At 40.6% G+C, this 16,988-nt stretch overlaps 1 protein-coding gene across 3 annotated transcripts in view; it reads left to right on the top strand.

Annotated features, from left to right (window-relative positions):
- The first annotated feature begins 506 nt into the window (after positions 1-506).
- Positions 507-16,988, top strand: part of ASIP (agouti signaling protein) — a 28,727-nt gene continuing 12,245 nt past the window's right edge. For 2 of the 3 annotated variants that reach the window (XM_071815741.1, XM_065850010.2), the window contains exon 1: positions 507-635. The gene's annotated coding sequence lies outside the window, so the exon portion shown is untranslated. Of the gene's footprint in view, positions 636-8,534; positions 9,197-16,988 lie in introns of those variants that run through there. The other variant, XM_071815742.1, reaches the window with a different exon arrangement.

The following is a 16,988-nucleotide window of genomic DNA, read 5'->3' as shown; positions in this document are numbered from 1 at the left end:
GGCACAAATACCAGAAGTCAAGCATGTCTGGCAGAAGCAAGACTCAGTTCACCAAAATGTCCTTGCCACCCAGCAGGGAAGCAGGAATTGGTTTGGATGCTGTAGCTCCAGCCTTCTGCCTTCCAAAATAGAAGGTACCAAACCAATAGACTTCCCTCTGTGGTGGGTCTGTCGAAGTAATCTGCTACCAAGAGGACACTGAATATAGTCTTTAGGCCTTTGCTTTCAAGTTTTAACAGCTTCCAATACCAAAGGCACAAAACTGACAGGTATCAGCTATAGAAACATCACCGTACACAGTAGTTCTAAATTACATTATCTGTTGCTCGCTCCTCTGGAACTGCTCACGGGGTATCATATGTCGTATGTACCTCATATATAAACTTTTATTGTGTGAGTACAAAGGACCATGTGAACTGACAGCACTAGTCCCATTTGACGTCACACTGCAGAGGGAGGAAAACACATTAGAACCCTCTCAAAGTACCGCCCCTGCCAACGGGTCTTGGATATTCAATACAAGCAAGACCTCTCACTTCTTTAATTCACTGATTGAAGGTTTACTTCTGACTTGTATGAAAAGGAAGCAGAACCAGAAGGTTAAAAATACAGACGGCAGAAGGCCTATTAGAAAGGTATGTGGGAAACGCGTTTGGAGGTTCATTTTTTAATGCAGCTAAACAAAATGTATTGAGCGTATCCTGCTGTTCCTCGCTGCCCTTAGGCTGACACTACAATGCCAGGATGCCTTAATGCTACAGCAGTTTTTCATTACCTCCTTGTCTTCGGTGGTTGGTTTTTAAGCGAGATAGATCTCTAGAAAGGCCTGAAAACCTGCATTACCTAGGAAGCTCTAGATAAATCAAAGGATTTAGCAGGATTAGCTTCACTTGACTTGCAGTGAAGTTTCTTGCAATGAGAAAAGCCAGAGCTGCCCATGCGCAGCACCTCAGCTATGATGTTCAAATCTGGCTGGAAGTACATTTTCCTCAGCTACATGCCTGGGGTGAGTAAATGATTTCTCAAGTGAATGTTTTGTTTGTATTCACAAATTATTCATAAATTTGTAATTCACTGTTTTTCTAAATTACAACAAAATATTTTCAGAAGATATAGCTTGGGGACTGTACATATGATATGGAATTGTTTAGCGAGCTAAAAGGAAAATACAGGGGCCAGAGAAATCTATGGCTTAAACTCTCTGCTTATATGTACATGTGAATAGATATACAACATCTACTTTAAAAATAACAGCACTGGCCAGTTGAAACATGAAGGGTAATAGCTACTCACCAGTTTTTTAAATAAAAAATGAATGTATTAAAAAAGGAGACAACAAGTTTCAGTGAAACGAAAATATTAATTTCTGCAACTCTTCTTTATGAGCAAGATGGTGTTTTCCTTCTGCATTTCAAATGATAATTTTGCCTTCAGAAACTGGACACTTTAGACTTAAAAATATCTTTTCATATGAAACGTATTTTTACTGCTTTCAGAGTTTTGGCTCATACTGGCCTCCAATTCTCTATATTATAGAGGAAAAATAAGTCATTTCTTCATTGTGGAAAGTTAAATCTTGTTTTCTGTTTCAGAAGTGATTTCACTGAATGTTAGATCTTTTTTTTTAAGCCATTTTCAAAACTTTTTGTTGCCCTCTTCCAGTACCAGCAGCTGTTCTTTGTGAACATTATATCTTGTATATGTTCAGATTTATACAAGATGTTTCTATGATGGACATAAACATGTAAACACACTGATGGTATTAGCAAGGATCAGACGCCTATTGCCTTTCTTGCATATAAAATAAGACCGTGGGAGGTCTGAACATTTGAAGCATTTAATGAATAGGTGGTGCTTGATTCCATGTGCATGCAGTTCTGTGGCTCTCGCACAAAGGTTAAACGAGTTTTATGCTTTAAGATTAATTCTAGCAAGTTTCCAAGAACGTTTACTCCATTTGTTGATGTAGGATGGCAAATTTGGGTAATTAGGGCAATTAGATCAATAATCTTAATCTGAAGTAGCTTTAAGTTTTGAATGGTAGGAAAAAAAAAAAAAAAAGACAAATCTATTCTAATGCTGGTTTAGTTTTAGTGAGGGATTTTTCCCTCCCTTTCAAATTTCTTTGCAACAAAAAGTGTACAATTTATTGTGAAAACATATGGTAGCACTACTGGGAACTGCCAGATACAAATTGTTGTTGCAAAAGACAGAAATGTGGGAACAGTAGTTGACTGTCATGGGATACTTAAAATCCTTTTCTGTGTTTAGTTAGAAAGTAGATCTACTAGAACAATTCAAATCTGTTTAGGAGGTTCCAAGACACCAAGAGCACAGCCTGTTTTAGCACTTAGACACATCCCTCTGAGCACCGTAAATTACAAAGGTGTGAAAAATGTTATGACTGTAACATGAATAAACCAAGCTATGAACGTAGAATGTAAATTAGCTATTTAATTAAAATACTATATTTCCTTTCATGGCTTGGTTACGACTATCATTAGAGCTTGTAATTTAAAATTAAAAGAATATAACAATTCAATGTAAAATACCAAAGCGTTTCCCAAACCTCATTTTATATGTATAGAATGTATGTACGTAGTACATCCATTTGAGATTTTGAGCACAGTGCTGCACCACGTATTAGTTTTGCTGTGAGACAGTAGGTGCTTCAAAGAGTAATGAAAATCCCTTCCCTAAAAACAGTTCCAATGTAAAGTCCTGAAAACCCATCACAGATGCGGTCAGAGCTGAAATAGTTGCAACAAGTAGCATATGCAGAAATATTACTGTCAGAAACGAACGTGTGTCTGCCACCTTTAAACTGAGGCCACTATTGCCTCTTTCTTCCCCATGTTATTCCCAATGCTTCGTTCTAACCTGTTTCACCCTCCCTCTTTGGGCAAGTGAAGAAACCTTTACCTAAGGACACGTCCTCTAAAGTTTCACCACCTACTTCTCTGAAGCAGTAACACAAATTTGAAATATTTATCCTTCAGTTCAACCCGCTTCTGATTAAGTATGATTAAGTTAGGATTAACAGTTTGTGGGTCATTGCCGTTATTAAATAAACATAGCGGAAGATGCTATGAATTAATTGTTGAAGTTTTTCAATCAATGCTTTGCCTAGTGTTGTTCCAATCCAACAGCTTTCATGTTTTCAGTATTTCCATACTCTCTGCATTTCTCTTCTCTGAGAAATAAAGCATTTAAATTACAAAGCAAAATCATATCTCAGATTGGTCACCACGTTCTGAAAATGAGGTCAACAGGTAAAGAAGTAAGGTCCAATCTGACCGACAAACTTTAGATCATTGTAAGAGTGGAAGACAACTCACATTATGAATTTCCTAGCAATGAAATGAGAGCAGCTGTGGTAATAATGACCATCGCATAGCAATGTGGGGCTGGTGGAGGTTGGCAGGTTTTTATGTTGCTTAAACGCAGCGGTAAATCCAGGACTAACCTGTAGCCATGTGTGGAGTTTGCTCATTTTTGATTGTTTCCAGTGAAATAACATTATTTGATTTCTCAGATTTGAGGAGAAAGCATTAAATGCCAGACCTCCAAGCCTAAAGAGAACACATTCTTCTGAACTGATGTAGTATTATTTCACCAAAATATAATGGAACCATTTGCAATATTTTACTCAAAAGCATGAATAGGATTAATTTCACTTGCATCATTCACGTGTCACTTCTCCAAACACTAAGGTTTCTCTGAACGTTCTCCAAATAGGCCCATCTTCTCCATTACTTATTACAGAAAAACTCTCTAATTTTGTAACGGTGCAACTCCACAGAACTAGCAGCAAGAGATGTACCACTGAGCTATTACAATATAGATCTTAAACTGCCTTCCACTGATTTTTTGCAAATCCAGGTGTGCATAAAGTGGCATTTCCACGATATTTGTTACATCTTTCCTCATACTAAAAAAAGAACTGGGTCAGATATAATCTCTTTAACCAAGTGATCTGGTTTTGGGAGGGATCAGGACCTCATGTTTAAGAGAATGAGAAAGCTCACTGAGAGGTGATAGCCCTTCTGCAAAAGAACTCTTCCACGGCTCATTTGATTGCTCGAACCTCATCCTATCACGATGTTTCAGGCTTTTCAGTACTCTATTTTTAATTATTTTGATCCATCTTGTCATGTATGGGTAAGAATTTATTTGCCTGTAATAATCTGTTCCCTTTTTAAAACATTAGGCATATAAACTCCAAATTTCCACTCTGCTGTTCCTTCTATTAAAAGACTTTTGTTAGTTGCAGGTTATTTCATATTTGCATTCCCAGATCTCACTGTACCTGAAAACCATAAAGGTTTATAATCGGAAAACACCTGATTAGATATGTCATTGACATAAATTGATTCAGAAAGCCTGTAAGTGTCTAAAAGCATGGAAATGTGGAACTTTGACTTTGCTCAGACAGGGTTTCCCTCCCTTACACTGTATTGCCACCTAAAGGCACATGTTATTTCTTCTCTTAGAACTGAGTAGCATCTTCTTGTGCATTCTGTAATTGTCTCTTCAGATTGTCCTGCCAACAAATATTGCCTCTTGATATTAACATGTCGCAGAAGTGGAGAACCTTCTTCCTAATAAAATCAGTGACGGTCTTCTAAATAGCAGCAACTTCTATTTCAGCTGGGCTTCTAACTTTCTTATTCATATATTAGAAAAAACAACACCTTAAGGCAGGCTGCTATGGTTTTCAGAATAGCAATGGTTTCCTGATAAAAGCATTTGCAACTGAGGGAAAAAAAAAATAAATCACAGAATGGACTGGGTTGGAAAAGCCCTCAGAGATCATCAAGTCCACTCCTTGGTCCAACTCCAGTCCATTGACCAGATCATGGCACTAAGTGCCACGTCCAGTCTCAGTTTCAAAACCTCCAGGGTCGGTGAGTCCAGCACCTCCCTGGGCAGCCATTCCAATGCTGACCACTCTCTCTGCACAGAATTGCTTTCTAATCTCCAGCCTCAATTTCCCCTGGCAGAGTTGAAGCCCATGGCCCCTTGTCCTGTTGCTGACTGCCTGGGAGAAGAGCCCAATCCCCCCTGGCTAGAACTGCCCTTCAGGTCGTTCTAGAGAGTGCTGAGCTCACCTCTAAGCCTCCTCTTCTCCAGACTGAACAAGCCCAGCTCCCTCAGCCTCTCCCCATAGGGCTTGTGTTCAAGTCCCTTCCCCAGTCTTGTTGCTCTTCTCTGGACCCGCTCCAGCACTTCAATCTCTTTCCTGAACTGAGGGGCCCAGAACTGAACACAATACTCCAGGTGTGGCCTCCCCAATGCGGAGCACAGGGGAAGGATCACTGCCCTTGTCCTGCTGACCACGCTGGTTTGGATACAGGACAGGATCCCATTGGCCTTCTTGGCCACCTGGGCACACTGTTGGCTCATGTTGAGCTTCCTGTCCATTAGTCCCCCAGGTCCCTTTCTGCCTGACTGCTCTCCAGCCACTCTGTGCCAGCCTGGAGCGCTGCAGGGGGTTGTTGTGGCCAGAGTGCAGCACCCTGCACTTGGCCTTATTGAATTTCATTCCATTGGAATTGGCCCATTTTTCCAGTCTATCCAGATCCCTCTGCAGAGCCCTTCTGCCTTCCAGCAGGTCGAGACTCCCTCCCAACTTCGTGTCATCAGCAAATTTGCTGATGATGGTCTCATATACCCCTCATCTAAATCGTCAATAAAGATGTTAAACAGGACTGGACCCAACACTGACCCCTGGGGAACACCACTAGCGATGGCCGCCAGCTGGATGCAGCCCCATTCACCAGCACCCCCTGGGCCCGGCCCTCCAGCCAGTTCTTAACCCAGCAGAGAGTGCACTTGTTCAAGCCACGGGCTACCAGCTTTTGCAGGAGTATATTATGGGAGACAGTGTCAAAGGCCTTGCTGAAGTCCAGATAGACCACGTCTACAGCTTTCCCCTCATCCTGCCTTTCAGCAGGTCGACACTCCGCCCCAGCTTGGTGTCATTAGAATTAGAAGTGTTACATTCTTGTAGCAAAATAAGGATGGGTAGGGCTGCTTGCTGCCACACAAACATAACTTCAAAATCAGAGATGTTGCCAAGAGGAGTCTGGTCTCATATACCCATGAAAGACATCAAATCCTATTATGAGGTTGTATGAGTCAGTTAAAAAATATGATCTGCAAATATCCCCAGACTATTCAATGGACTGTGCAGATGATGGATGCACATGGATCTTTGAATGGCAAACAGACCACGTGTGTATCCAGATCCTTGTGGGAACGGGAGAAAAACTCCTCCACTTGTATCATCCCAGTCCTAATGCAACTAAGAACATCTGTACACAGATGTGCACATGAGGAGGGTCCTGGGCACAGGCAGGAGGGAGGTGTGAAGGAGCAAAGGGGTCACACAAGGGTATGTGTTGGTGATATCAAACAGTAATGAAATGCATGGGGAGAGAGCCAGCAGAAATCAGGAGGAGATGGAGACGATGACAAAATGGGGGAGTTGAGAGAGAGCAAAAGGTTGGGATAGTTAAAAAATAATGTGGATAAAAGAGAGAAAAGAGGGTCTGAAAATACATCAAAGAGAGGAAAGGGAAATAGTTGGATAGAAAAAGAAGAATAGAAGAGTATGCTCACATGACAGTATAGAAGAAGCGGAAGAAAAGCCAAGATGTGCCAACTGTGGAAAAAAGGAAGAAGAAAAAAAAAAACAAACAGAAAAAAGGAAAGGCAAAATACGTGGGGTTTTTTTGTAAACTTACAACAATGGAAAATACAATGAAAAAAACAATGAGCCAAACAGGGAGAAAATGAAATACTGACTGAGATCAGAGGAGAGAAAGACACAAATGTGCATCCACACCAGGCTCCGGTGGCTGGTTCTGTGGATGCAAACCAGCCTTCCTGCATCATGTCTGAAAAGCTACGTCGTTTTCCAGAGTGACAGTTGACTTTGATTTCAAAGCGGCACAGGACAAATCCCTGGGATTTCTTCTTTAAATGAGAAAATTAATCACACCCCACAAATGTCTACAGTATAATGAGATGTAAGCTCTGTGCCTCGAGGCTGGAATAGAAGTCAAGAGCAGAATTTGGCCCTAATTCAGGTAACAGTAGTGTCAGGAAAATAGATTTTCTTTATGGGAAGTTTTGACTAAGGCATTTTTTTATTTCAAATGAAACATATATATATATATAAAATAAAACATTCTGAACCCGAACTTTTGAAATGGAAAAACAAGAACAGCGCTTTCAAAAGATATGAAATTGCTGATGCTGTAAATATCCCTGCAAATATCAGCACGTAAAGTTTTGTAATTGAAATTTTTTCAACCGGAAAATTTCATTGCTGTCAAAGCTTTTCATGGGATAAACGGCATTTTTAATGACTGAGAACATTCCAACCCTCTAGAATTCAACCACTTTACTGTGAAGTGTGCCACTTCGTCACTCAACAAAAGTAGAGAACAAGGGAGAAACATCTGTCCTTTCAAAAGCCTCAGAAATATTCTGTGGTCATGCAAGCCCATCTTCCTCCTGCTCAGAGCTACTCTGAGGAACTACTCAGAGCACTACACAGTTACTCATTGTGCTTGTCCCCATCTGGTCCCTCAAACATTGCTTCTCAAGCACGTTCAGGTAACTTACAGAAGACACTTGATTTTGCCACATTTCTGGCTGCTGGATGCACCTCTTCCTGGTGCAGGAGCTCGGTTGGTGAGTTAGCGCTAAGTGCTACAGGATCCAAGCCAACGCTCTGGATGCTTTTTGGAAAAGCAGAGGGTAAACACTATGCACTTCCTGCAGTAGGAACTGAATCCCCAGATGTTCTGCAAACTAATTTTGCTCATATTTTAACACCAAACATGATAGTTCCAGAAAACCTTTTGGTCTTTGCTATATTTGTCTGTAACAACAACTGAGCAACGTTCAAACTGAATTTAGGTACTTAAATTGATGTTGCGAAATTTAGGTAAGGTCATCCACACACATTCCAAATCAAGTGGGGAAACTAACTTTTAGTTAGATCAAAAAGGATTACAAGCAAAATGGCCTAAGCCCCAAATTTCCATGGTACAAGTCATGTTATCATAGGGATGCTTAACAAATATCTATTTATTGCCTGGTTTAGTTCCAGTGCCTCTCTGCTGGCTTGCAAAGCACTGCAGGTTGGCCACAAATGGCTGGTTTCACATCAAAAACTTCATTCCTGATCACATCTTTTCACTAATACTGCCAGCCTACAGCTTCGTGAGGAACATTAAGAGAGTGTTACAAATGTGTAGCTCGGTTCCTTCTTCTATTATGTAATTAAACCCTCGAAATTATAAAGAGCCATTAGATATGCTTTGGATAATTGTGTCCACATTCTGGTAAACTCATCTGGGTTTTGTGCACGCAGTTAAAAAAGCCTTTCCTCCACGAGGTTCTAACTTTCAGTTACTCAACAAATCTACCTCATTGAAGTTGAGGCAATCAATGAAAAAATCCTCTATTTTCATGCTTAGGAAACAGCTGAGGAGCTGCTCGTGCACATGCCCAGGGTTTATATTGATTTTTCTAGTCAGCGAGACTGCCAGATATGGAATTTTGCTGCAATGAGCCCAAAACAAGAACTAAACAGCTTGACAGATATTTTTCTTGGCAGGTCTTTTCAGTTATTCCCCTGCTCTGAACATTGTTTTACCTGAGCGACAGAAAGTCTGGCTGCCTTTCTCTGCTGCCACCGGCTGCAAATGTCTCTGCATCACGACTGTCCCTGTGGCTTTCAAATGGGGAGAAAAAGGAGGGGCTGAGGGTCAACTTTGCAGGAGAATTTTTCAGAGCAACAGTCAAAGACAGAAAGGAGGAAAAGAAATCCAAATAAGGGCACTGAGAGAAAGCAGAAATTCAAGTAGGAAACAATAGACTGTCCATCATAGTTATAATTTTGTCAGCTAAAACTTCATAAATGCTTCTGCGTTGCTTTCGGGAGAAGGTGATATTTAAATCTGCCTGCTCGGCAGGCAGACGGGAGCGCAAACAGCTCCGAGAGCTTTGCTGATGTTGTCTGCGGATCCACGGAACGGGGACGCGACCTGCCCTGGCTCTCCTTACAGTCTGATGAATCAGAAATCCACTGTTTGAGCAGGACCGAAACATTTAACCCCTTCCACAGGATATTTCACTTCCCCTGTGGTGCCTGGACTTAAAAGATCACATTTTACCGGTACGTGGCACTGAAGAGACTTGTTTTCCTTTACGCTTGAATCAATGCTGCAAATCTACCTCCCTGGCCTGCGAAGCAGTAAATCTTAAAACTCTCTTTACTTTCATATTTCACCTTTTCTGCTCTTCTGCATTTATTCGCTTCTGTTTTCAGTCTGACTGTACTTTCTCTATTTTCAGTATTGCCCGTGATTTAGATTGGTGTGATTCCGTCTGCTATCCCCGGCTCTACAATTTTTTTGTCGCAAATTTTGCTTCTTAGTTTAATCTACTTGTATCTAAGTTTTTTTCTGAAATCCTTTAAAATGTTATATTATATTTATACACTCTATTACTGTGCAATTTTTATGTTACACTTCCTAAGCTGTGTTTTTACGCTGCTTCAATTGGTTAACTAACTTATTTTTTGTCCCTGTCCAAGTGAGGTAAATGAAATTACTATATAATATTGAAATGAAATCTTTATTTCCCCGAAGCTTTCATAACTCCTGAAAGATTTTAAAGGTTTAGATTTTATGTGGTTTTGTAATATTTATCTTCAAGCTTTGGGCCGTAATCCTTTTTCTCGTTTCCCCTGACTTTTCTCTCTATAACATGTCATAAAAACGTAATTCTACGCTAAATGTATCCAAGTGTCTGGTCTTCCATTAGTATTCATAATATTATCTTCGTGCACATTCAGCAAGCAACACTTGTTTTATATACTTAATAAGTTGAAACGTAGGGCTAATTTATGATTACCGTGCAATATCAAGAGTTTTCTTCCAACCTACATTTCTACGGCGCTTCCATCATGACTGCGTTCACTAGAAAACGAACAATAAAACTGCTCATGTTATTACATTTGTTATTTTCCTAAATGGGTGCATTTCTCACTGTCTCCTATCTTTGTGCCTACTTTGTTCCCTACTTAATTTCTTGTATATCACACAGCACCATCTTCCGATTGAGACAGGAAGGTTTGTTTTTAGTGGTTTTTTGGGGCATTTTTTCTTGTACATGGAAAAAAAACAATTCAATGCAAAAGGAGAAAGAATTCTGCCAGTTTCAATATAGGCTTTTATCTTTAGCGTTGCCTTTAATCTTTATGCACAGACTCAGAAGTAGAACTGCATGCATGAATTAGGCCCTGGTATTATGCAAAGTAAAGACCTACTAAAACACTTGACTACATAGTTAACACCTTATTAATAAAGTGTGCATGCTCATGTTGTATACATTATTTGCATAGAATAAATATTGCATAACTTTTTAAAAGTTTTAACAACATTTCTTAAAACCAGCAAACTTAATGGGAAAAGCCAATGACATCTCGAGTAGCATTTGTTTATTAAATTTGTTTTTCATATCATACTGTTTCTCTTCAAACTTCTCCGACTCGGGTGGTTAAAATTCTGTTTAAATTGAATTAAGTACATTGAATTTGAGTTACCAGGGAGCAGAAGGCAGCACTGGCCAGTGGAAACACTCACTGCACCTTTTTCATTTGCTTTTCTCTACAGTTTTAAATGCTCACGGCATGAGAATAATCTGAGATTCATTCTCACCTACAAACACTTAGGAAGCCATTACGTTAATAACAGTGTTTAATTCATTTCAAATCCATTCAAGATTATTTTAACTGTTTAGCTAACTATTTAGTATGTTTGCAGGCCGTCAATGGCAGTATCCCAGCTAAAAATCTCTAAAGGGAGTGTATGTACATGAGCCTATTTCTATTCTTCCTGCAGAGTTCACTTTTGGGTGGATTTTGCCATGTGATTTTCAAAGGCGACTGTGACCGAGTGTAAAGCGACCCTGAGATAAGAGCTGCTGCTCTTTTAGGGGCTCTCTGGGAAGGTGGCACCGATAACAAACCCCATGTTTCTCACTGGTGGCAAAATGTTTGCTTAAAGCAAAATTATAAAGGTGACCAATCCCACTGTGGGGAACCATCCACGATGAATCATTGGTTGTCATACACGATAAAATATAAGCAAGCTCTGCGCTGAGCAGATGTAGTGCGCTCCTGTAATCAATTAAAAATGTGAGTTAGAAAGAGTCCACACAGGCACTTTTCTGAGCCTAAAGCATGTGGGATCTACAAAGGCTTATTTCCTATCCTGTGTTTTACACAAAATGGCAGAGAAGCAACCTAGGGCAGCGTCACGGAGGCACCCCGAGGTTTGTTTAAGGGACAAGAGGGTCCAAAACAACTTTTATTAAACTGGTGAGAAACAGGGTCTTAGCACTCCAAAAGTGACTTAAATACAGGTTTAGATATCAGTTCAAGAAAATTATTAAGGGGCAGCAACTAATACAACAGGAGGTCCAAAGAGTGCATGCACGTGGCTTCACCAAAACAATGCCAGAGCCGTCCCCGAGTCCCAGAGGAGAACACACTGCATGAACACGGTGCGGGATTATTTTTAAAGAGACACATGTACTTGTAGCGAGTACGGAAAGTGTACACTCGTGATTCGGCGAGGATAAATTTATAATACACTTGCAATCCTGTGAGGGTTAATTTACTTACACGTGCAAACGTGCACGGAATACTACACGTGCTTATGTGGAAGCACGGGAGGAAAATACACTCGCGATTGTGCAAGGAAATAATTTACAGTACGCATGCAAATGTGCACAGAAAGTACACGTGCTTGTATTAAGCATGGAAAGTTACACGTGCATATGTGCACTCCTGGCACGGATTGAGAGACTTGTGAGATCGTAAATAAAACTGGAAGTCTAATCATTAGTTAGGACATGGCACAGGCAATTTGCAACTCCCAGCAATTTTGCTTAGCATTCGTATTTCTAATTAAAAGTAAATAAATGAATAAACATAATATTAAGCTTCTGTAGTAGAAACCCCATATCAGCCTTCAGGTAGATGTTCTAAAGCTTAATTATTAGTGGGCCAGAACAGTCCAGATCTCGTACATTTTTTAGGCCCAGCTTCTACTTCTGGTGACTTCATCTCATTATACTTTTGGCATCTTGCTTGAAAACCCATCTGTCACCCTGTCCTCCCTCCAACTCTGCTAAGTGTCTTCAGAAACTGAGACACTCTGCAGTTTCTCTTTGTTATTAAAGAGATTGAGAGCTCTTTTCAGACATACTTTCCCATTCCTTTGATCATTTTTACAGTTTATACAAACTCTTTTCACTCAGTGGTGTTCTTGGAGTGTCTTCCAGAAATAGCTGTTCCAATATCAAATATTCTCCTGTTGAAGTCAGTCCTACTTTCAAGAACTAAATTAACAGTTTTGACAGCAGTGTTACACTGCAAGCTTGTTTCTACCACAGATCCCGAATGCTTTTGAATCACTGCTTTCCAGAGCAGTATTTCCCAACCTGAATGTAAAATATTTGTTTTCTTAAATGCTTGTCCGTATTTTTTTCATTCTTAGAAGGCATGTTGTTTTCCTCTGGGTAGTTTACCAATTCAAACATATCCTCCAGACATTTGTCTTGGACCTTGTTTCACACTTAGAGGCTATAAATGGATTTCCCTTCTTCCAGGAAGAAAGCTGTGCCTCAGTGCTTTGAAGAGATAGTCCAGATCTCTTGTTCATCTTGAGTAGATATCAAGACTGCTCCAACATCTTTCTTCCATATGGTGCATGAAGTCTGAGTCACTGATGCCAGGTTTTTCCACACACAGACAAGAACCATGTAATCAATCTTATTCTTATTTTAGAATCATAGAATAGTTTGGGTTGCAAGAGACCTCAAAGATCATCTAGTTCCAACTCCCCTTCCATCAGCAGGGACACTTTACACTAGACCAGGTTGCTCAAAGCCCTGTCCTACCTGGCCCTCAACACTTCCAAGCAAGAATGGAACGTCCATGGCTTCTCCAGGCAGCCTGTTCTATTGCCTCACCAGCCTCATAATAGACTATTTCTCATTTACATCTAATCTAAATCTCCCCTCTTTCAGTTTAAAGCCATCACCCCTTGTCCTATCACTAGAAGCCCTTGTAAAAGGTTCCTCTCCAGCTTTCTTGTAGGTCCCCTTCAGGTGCACACATCCTGGATTGATCAGCAAGGCTCATCACCACAGCTGTACCCAATCTTCGATGCACGTACTGTATTTCAGCAACTCCTTAAATCATAGATTAAGATTTCTCTGCTGAAGTGGTAGAACCTTTTACGTTTAACATTAGTTAAGGAACTCTTAGATCTTGAGTTTCCCGACAGTTTTCCTCAACAGTTGTCATTTTGTTCAAGATAATATGCTAAAATATTTGCCACACAATATCTCCTCAATTATTTCTCTATACTCTTGCTTTCACTTCTACTAGAGTAGCTAATTGAGGATTTCTCAGCAGCAGGAGCCCTGAATAGTTTTTCATTTTTGTAGATAGCTTAGGGAATTGTGCCAGAAATTAAAACTTGTTTGGCACATCTCTTACAGTTGTTGCATGCATACGCCTTCCCATTCTATCAAGCCACACCAGAAATTGTCTTTATGAGGAGGATGAGAGAAGACCAAAATAGTCACCTCTTATCCTACAAAATTTCAGCAAGTCAAGTCATGGCTATAATGTTTCCTCCCTTCTTAAGAAATAGGTTTCCCCTATCACTAACATGGATGATGCATCACCAGCTAGCTGAGTCAAGGAATAAATATTTAAAGATTAAATCAGATTAGAAAACATTAGGAAACATAACTTTATGGGCAATCCCAGAGCAACATTCACCTCAGTCTGAAGTGCAGGCTGTATAAAACAAACAGTATTGGTCATCCTCCAACAGCCTGTACAGTCTATCACAACTGCCAAATTGTACCTAAAGCAAAACATTCGTAGATCAGAATGCTGAGGAAAACATATTCCCTGGAAAACTAAAAATTTATTGGGTTTTTATTGTTTTAGATATCCTCAAGTATTTGGCTTTCACAATTGCATTTGAAAAGCATGAAAACTTAATCCCCAAATGGCCTATGAGCTCAAAGACAAGAACATAACTGAGGAACAGCAACACGCTGTTCTTTTCCTTCTCATGCTTCCAAGGGCCCACCTCATAACACACAAAGGCTAGAAACCACCCAGAATTGAGCACATTTTAAATATGCACGCATACTACATGACCACATTTTCATAAAGCAGCTGTTTATTACACACTCATTCCACTCTTCTCATATTTCAGGGGCACATGTGTTAGGTGGGCAGATGTGTTAAGTGGGGTTGGCAAAGAGTTTTCCGGGGAGCGTGGAAGCACATGGGAAGGGATTGAGGAATTCAAGTGGCTACCTAAACACCAAAAGCTCTACAAGATTTGGCCCCATGATCCTTCTCCTAGAACCTCAGGAGTATGTGAGAGGTCCATGGGAACCTAACATTTTCAGCCCACTCCCCCAACACTGAACGAACACAAATGCATTGAGATTCAGCATCAACTTCAAATAGGGCCTCCTGGTTTGTCCTGAGGGGAGAGCTTTGCTTGCATTGCTTTTATTTTAAATTATTTTGTGGTTTGAGGATGAGTAGCAGCTATTTCTTGGTATTTACATCGTGACAGTGCCCTTTAAAGTCTTCAAAAAACACGTATCTTTGCTTTGCATTCTGTGCAGTCAATCCTGACTTGCTATTAGGAAACTAACACTGCTGAGGAACCCCTGGCTGGGTCTGTGGGGAGCAGCCTGGAGCATTAGTGATTTCTGCTTTTCTCAGGTGGAGTCATTTGTCATTCCTTTCCCTCCAAACACCCGTTAACACATAATCTCCCTTATTTCTATTCCTTTGCTGAAACCTGATGCTTGAAATGGGATTGCTCTAAAGACTGGATAGCATGGTTCCAAGTGACAATGAAATAATCATCCAGAATCTCCCCAGTCATCCTGGTAACCTCAGTGCTTAATTTCCTAACTTTTTCTGTCTCTTTCCATTTTAAAATCTCAACATCTTTCAAGGCATCCACTAATTCTTGCTTTTTTTCCTTGAATTCCCTCTGTGATCTCCCCAGGGCAGAGCAGAGGGGCAGGAGAACCTCTCTGACCTACTGACCACCCCCTTCTAATCCACCCAGGTACCATTGGCCTTCCTGGCCACAAGGGCCCAGTGCTGGCTCATGGTCACCCTGCTGTCCCCAGGACCCCCAGGTCCCTTTCCCCTACACTGCTCTCTAATAGGTCGTTCCCCAACTTACACTGGAACCTGGGGTTGTTCCTACCCAGATTCAAGACTCTACACTTGCCCTTGTTATATTTTGTTAAATTTTTCCCTGCCTGTCCTTTTCAAAATGGGAACACAGCAGCACAACATAGCTGAGGATTTGTCAGTGAGTTACTGAGCAGTGTAATAGTTTCCAGTATTTTATATTTCTTTCTTCATGTACTTTAACATTTGCTTTTTCTAAGCAGTCGTTTTCAGCTATTTATAATTTTGTCGGTTTATTCATGAGTTGGTCCAAATTTGTCAGACCTTCTAAGAAAATTTCAGCTTGTGTCTTCTAGTGTTTATGGCAGGCTTTATTATGAATGTCTTGAACTGTTCAGTCTGTTGTGTGAGGATAAATCTCTAAATAGACTAAAATCAGTTGTGACAGGAAATGAGTCAAATGTACAGGGTGTTTCTGGGGAAATCAAATTTCTTCATGAAGACTTCTAAGACGACATCTCAAAAAATAAATTAAAAAGAGACAATAGCTGTTTCATACAATTTGTCATTTTCCAAATTTACATTGAGGGAAAATGTCTGAGAGCTAATGATTTGTGTAAGTATTAAAATATGTTATTTGCATGTTAAATACGTTAAGCCAAAGCACAGAGGAAATAGCATAGAAAAGGGTACTGCAGTCTCTGATGAGAGTCAACAAACTTTAAATGCTTTCTTTTGTTTTGTTTTTAAATGTATTCCTGTCTTTCTCTTGACAATAAAGGGCACACATTAACCATCTACTTACATAATTTGCTGAACTGTGGCTGAAGTTCAATGTTGTGGTTTAGCCTCAGCCATCAACTACGTATCATGTGGCTGCTCACCCACTCCTCATCTCCCAGCCCACCATGCTCCCTGGTGCTCTGGGGAGGAGAACTGGAAATAAAAGTTAAAACTTGTGGGCTGGGATAAAAAACAGTTTAACAGGACAACAAAGGAAGAGATAAACAACAACAATAATCAAATAGAAGAATAGAAAAAGTGAGGGATACACAATGCAATTGCTCACCACCCAGAAAACTGATGCCCAGACTGCTCGCAGGCAGTGACACCCACCCCCAGCCAGCTCCTCCAGTTTATATACTGAGTATTATGTCATATGGTATTGAACAACCCTTTGGTGAGTTTGGGTCAGCTGTTCTGGTGGTGTCTCCTCCCAGCTTCCCATGGAAATTAACTCTATCCTAGCCAAACCCAGGACATTCAGTGGTTAGATTTCAGCGCTGTGCAAGACTAAGCCCCATAAACAATTAAAATAATTTCCATGTCAAATTTCCCTAGCACATTTTAGCTTCATTACAGCAATAAATGATAAGCCCCTAAAGACACTCAGAGAATCACAGAATCCCAGAATGTCAGGGGTTGAAGGGACCTGGAAAGCTCACCCAGTGCAATCCCCCCATGGAGCAGGAACACCCAGCTGAGGTTCCACAGGAAGGTGTCCAGGCGGGTTTGAATGTCTGCAGAGAAGGAGACTCCACAACCTCCCTGGGCAGCCTGGGCCAGGCTCTGACACCCTCACCATCAAGAAGTTTCTTCTCACATTTAAATGGAACCTTTTGTGTTCCAGTTTGAACCCCTTATCCCTTGTCATGTCGTTGGTTGTCACCGAGAAGAGCCTGGCTCCATCCTCCTGACACTCCCCCTT

This window comes from Patagioenas fasciata, chromosome 16 (genome assembly GCF_037038585.1).
Source record: "Patagioenas fasciata isolate bPatFas1 chromosome 16, bPatFas1.hap1, whole genome shotgun sequence".
Classification (NCBI taxonomy): Eukaryota; Metazoa; Chordata; class Aves; order Columbiformes; family Columbidae; genus Patagioenas; species Patagioenas fasciata.
This window is presented reverse-complemented; position numbering and strand designations above follow the sequence as displayed.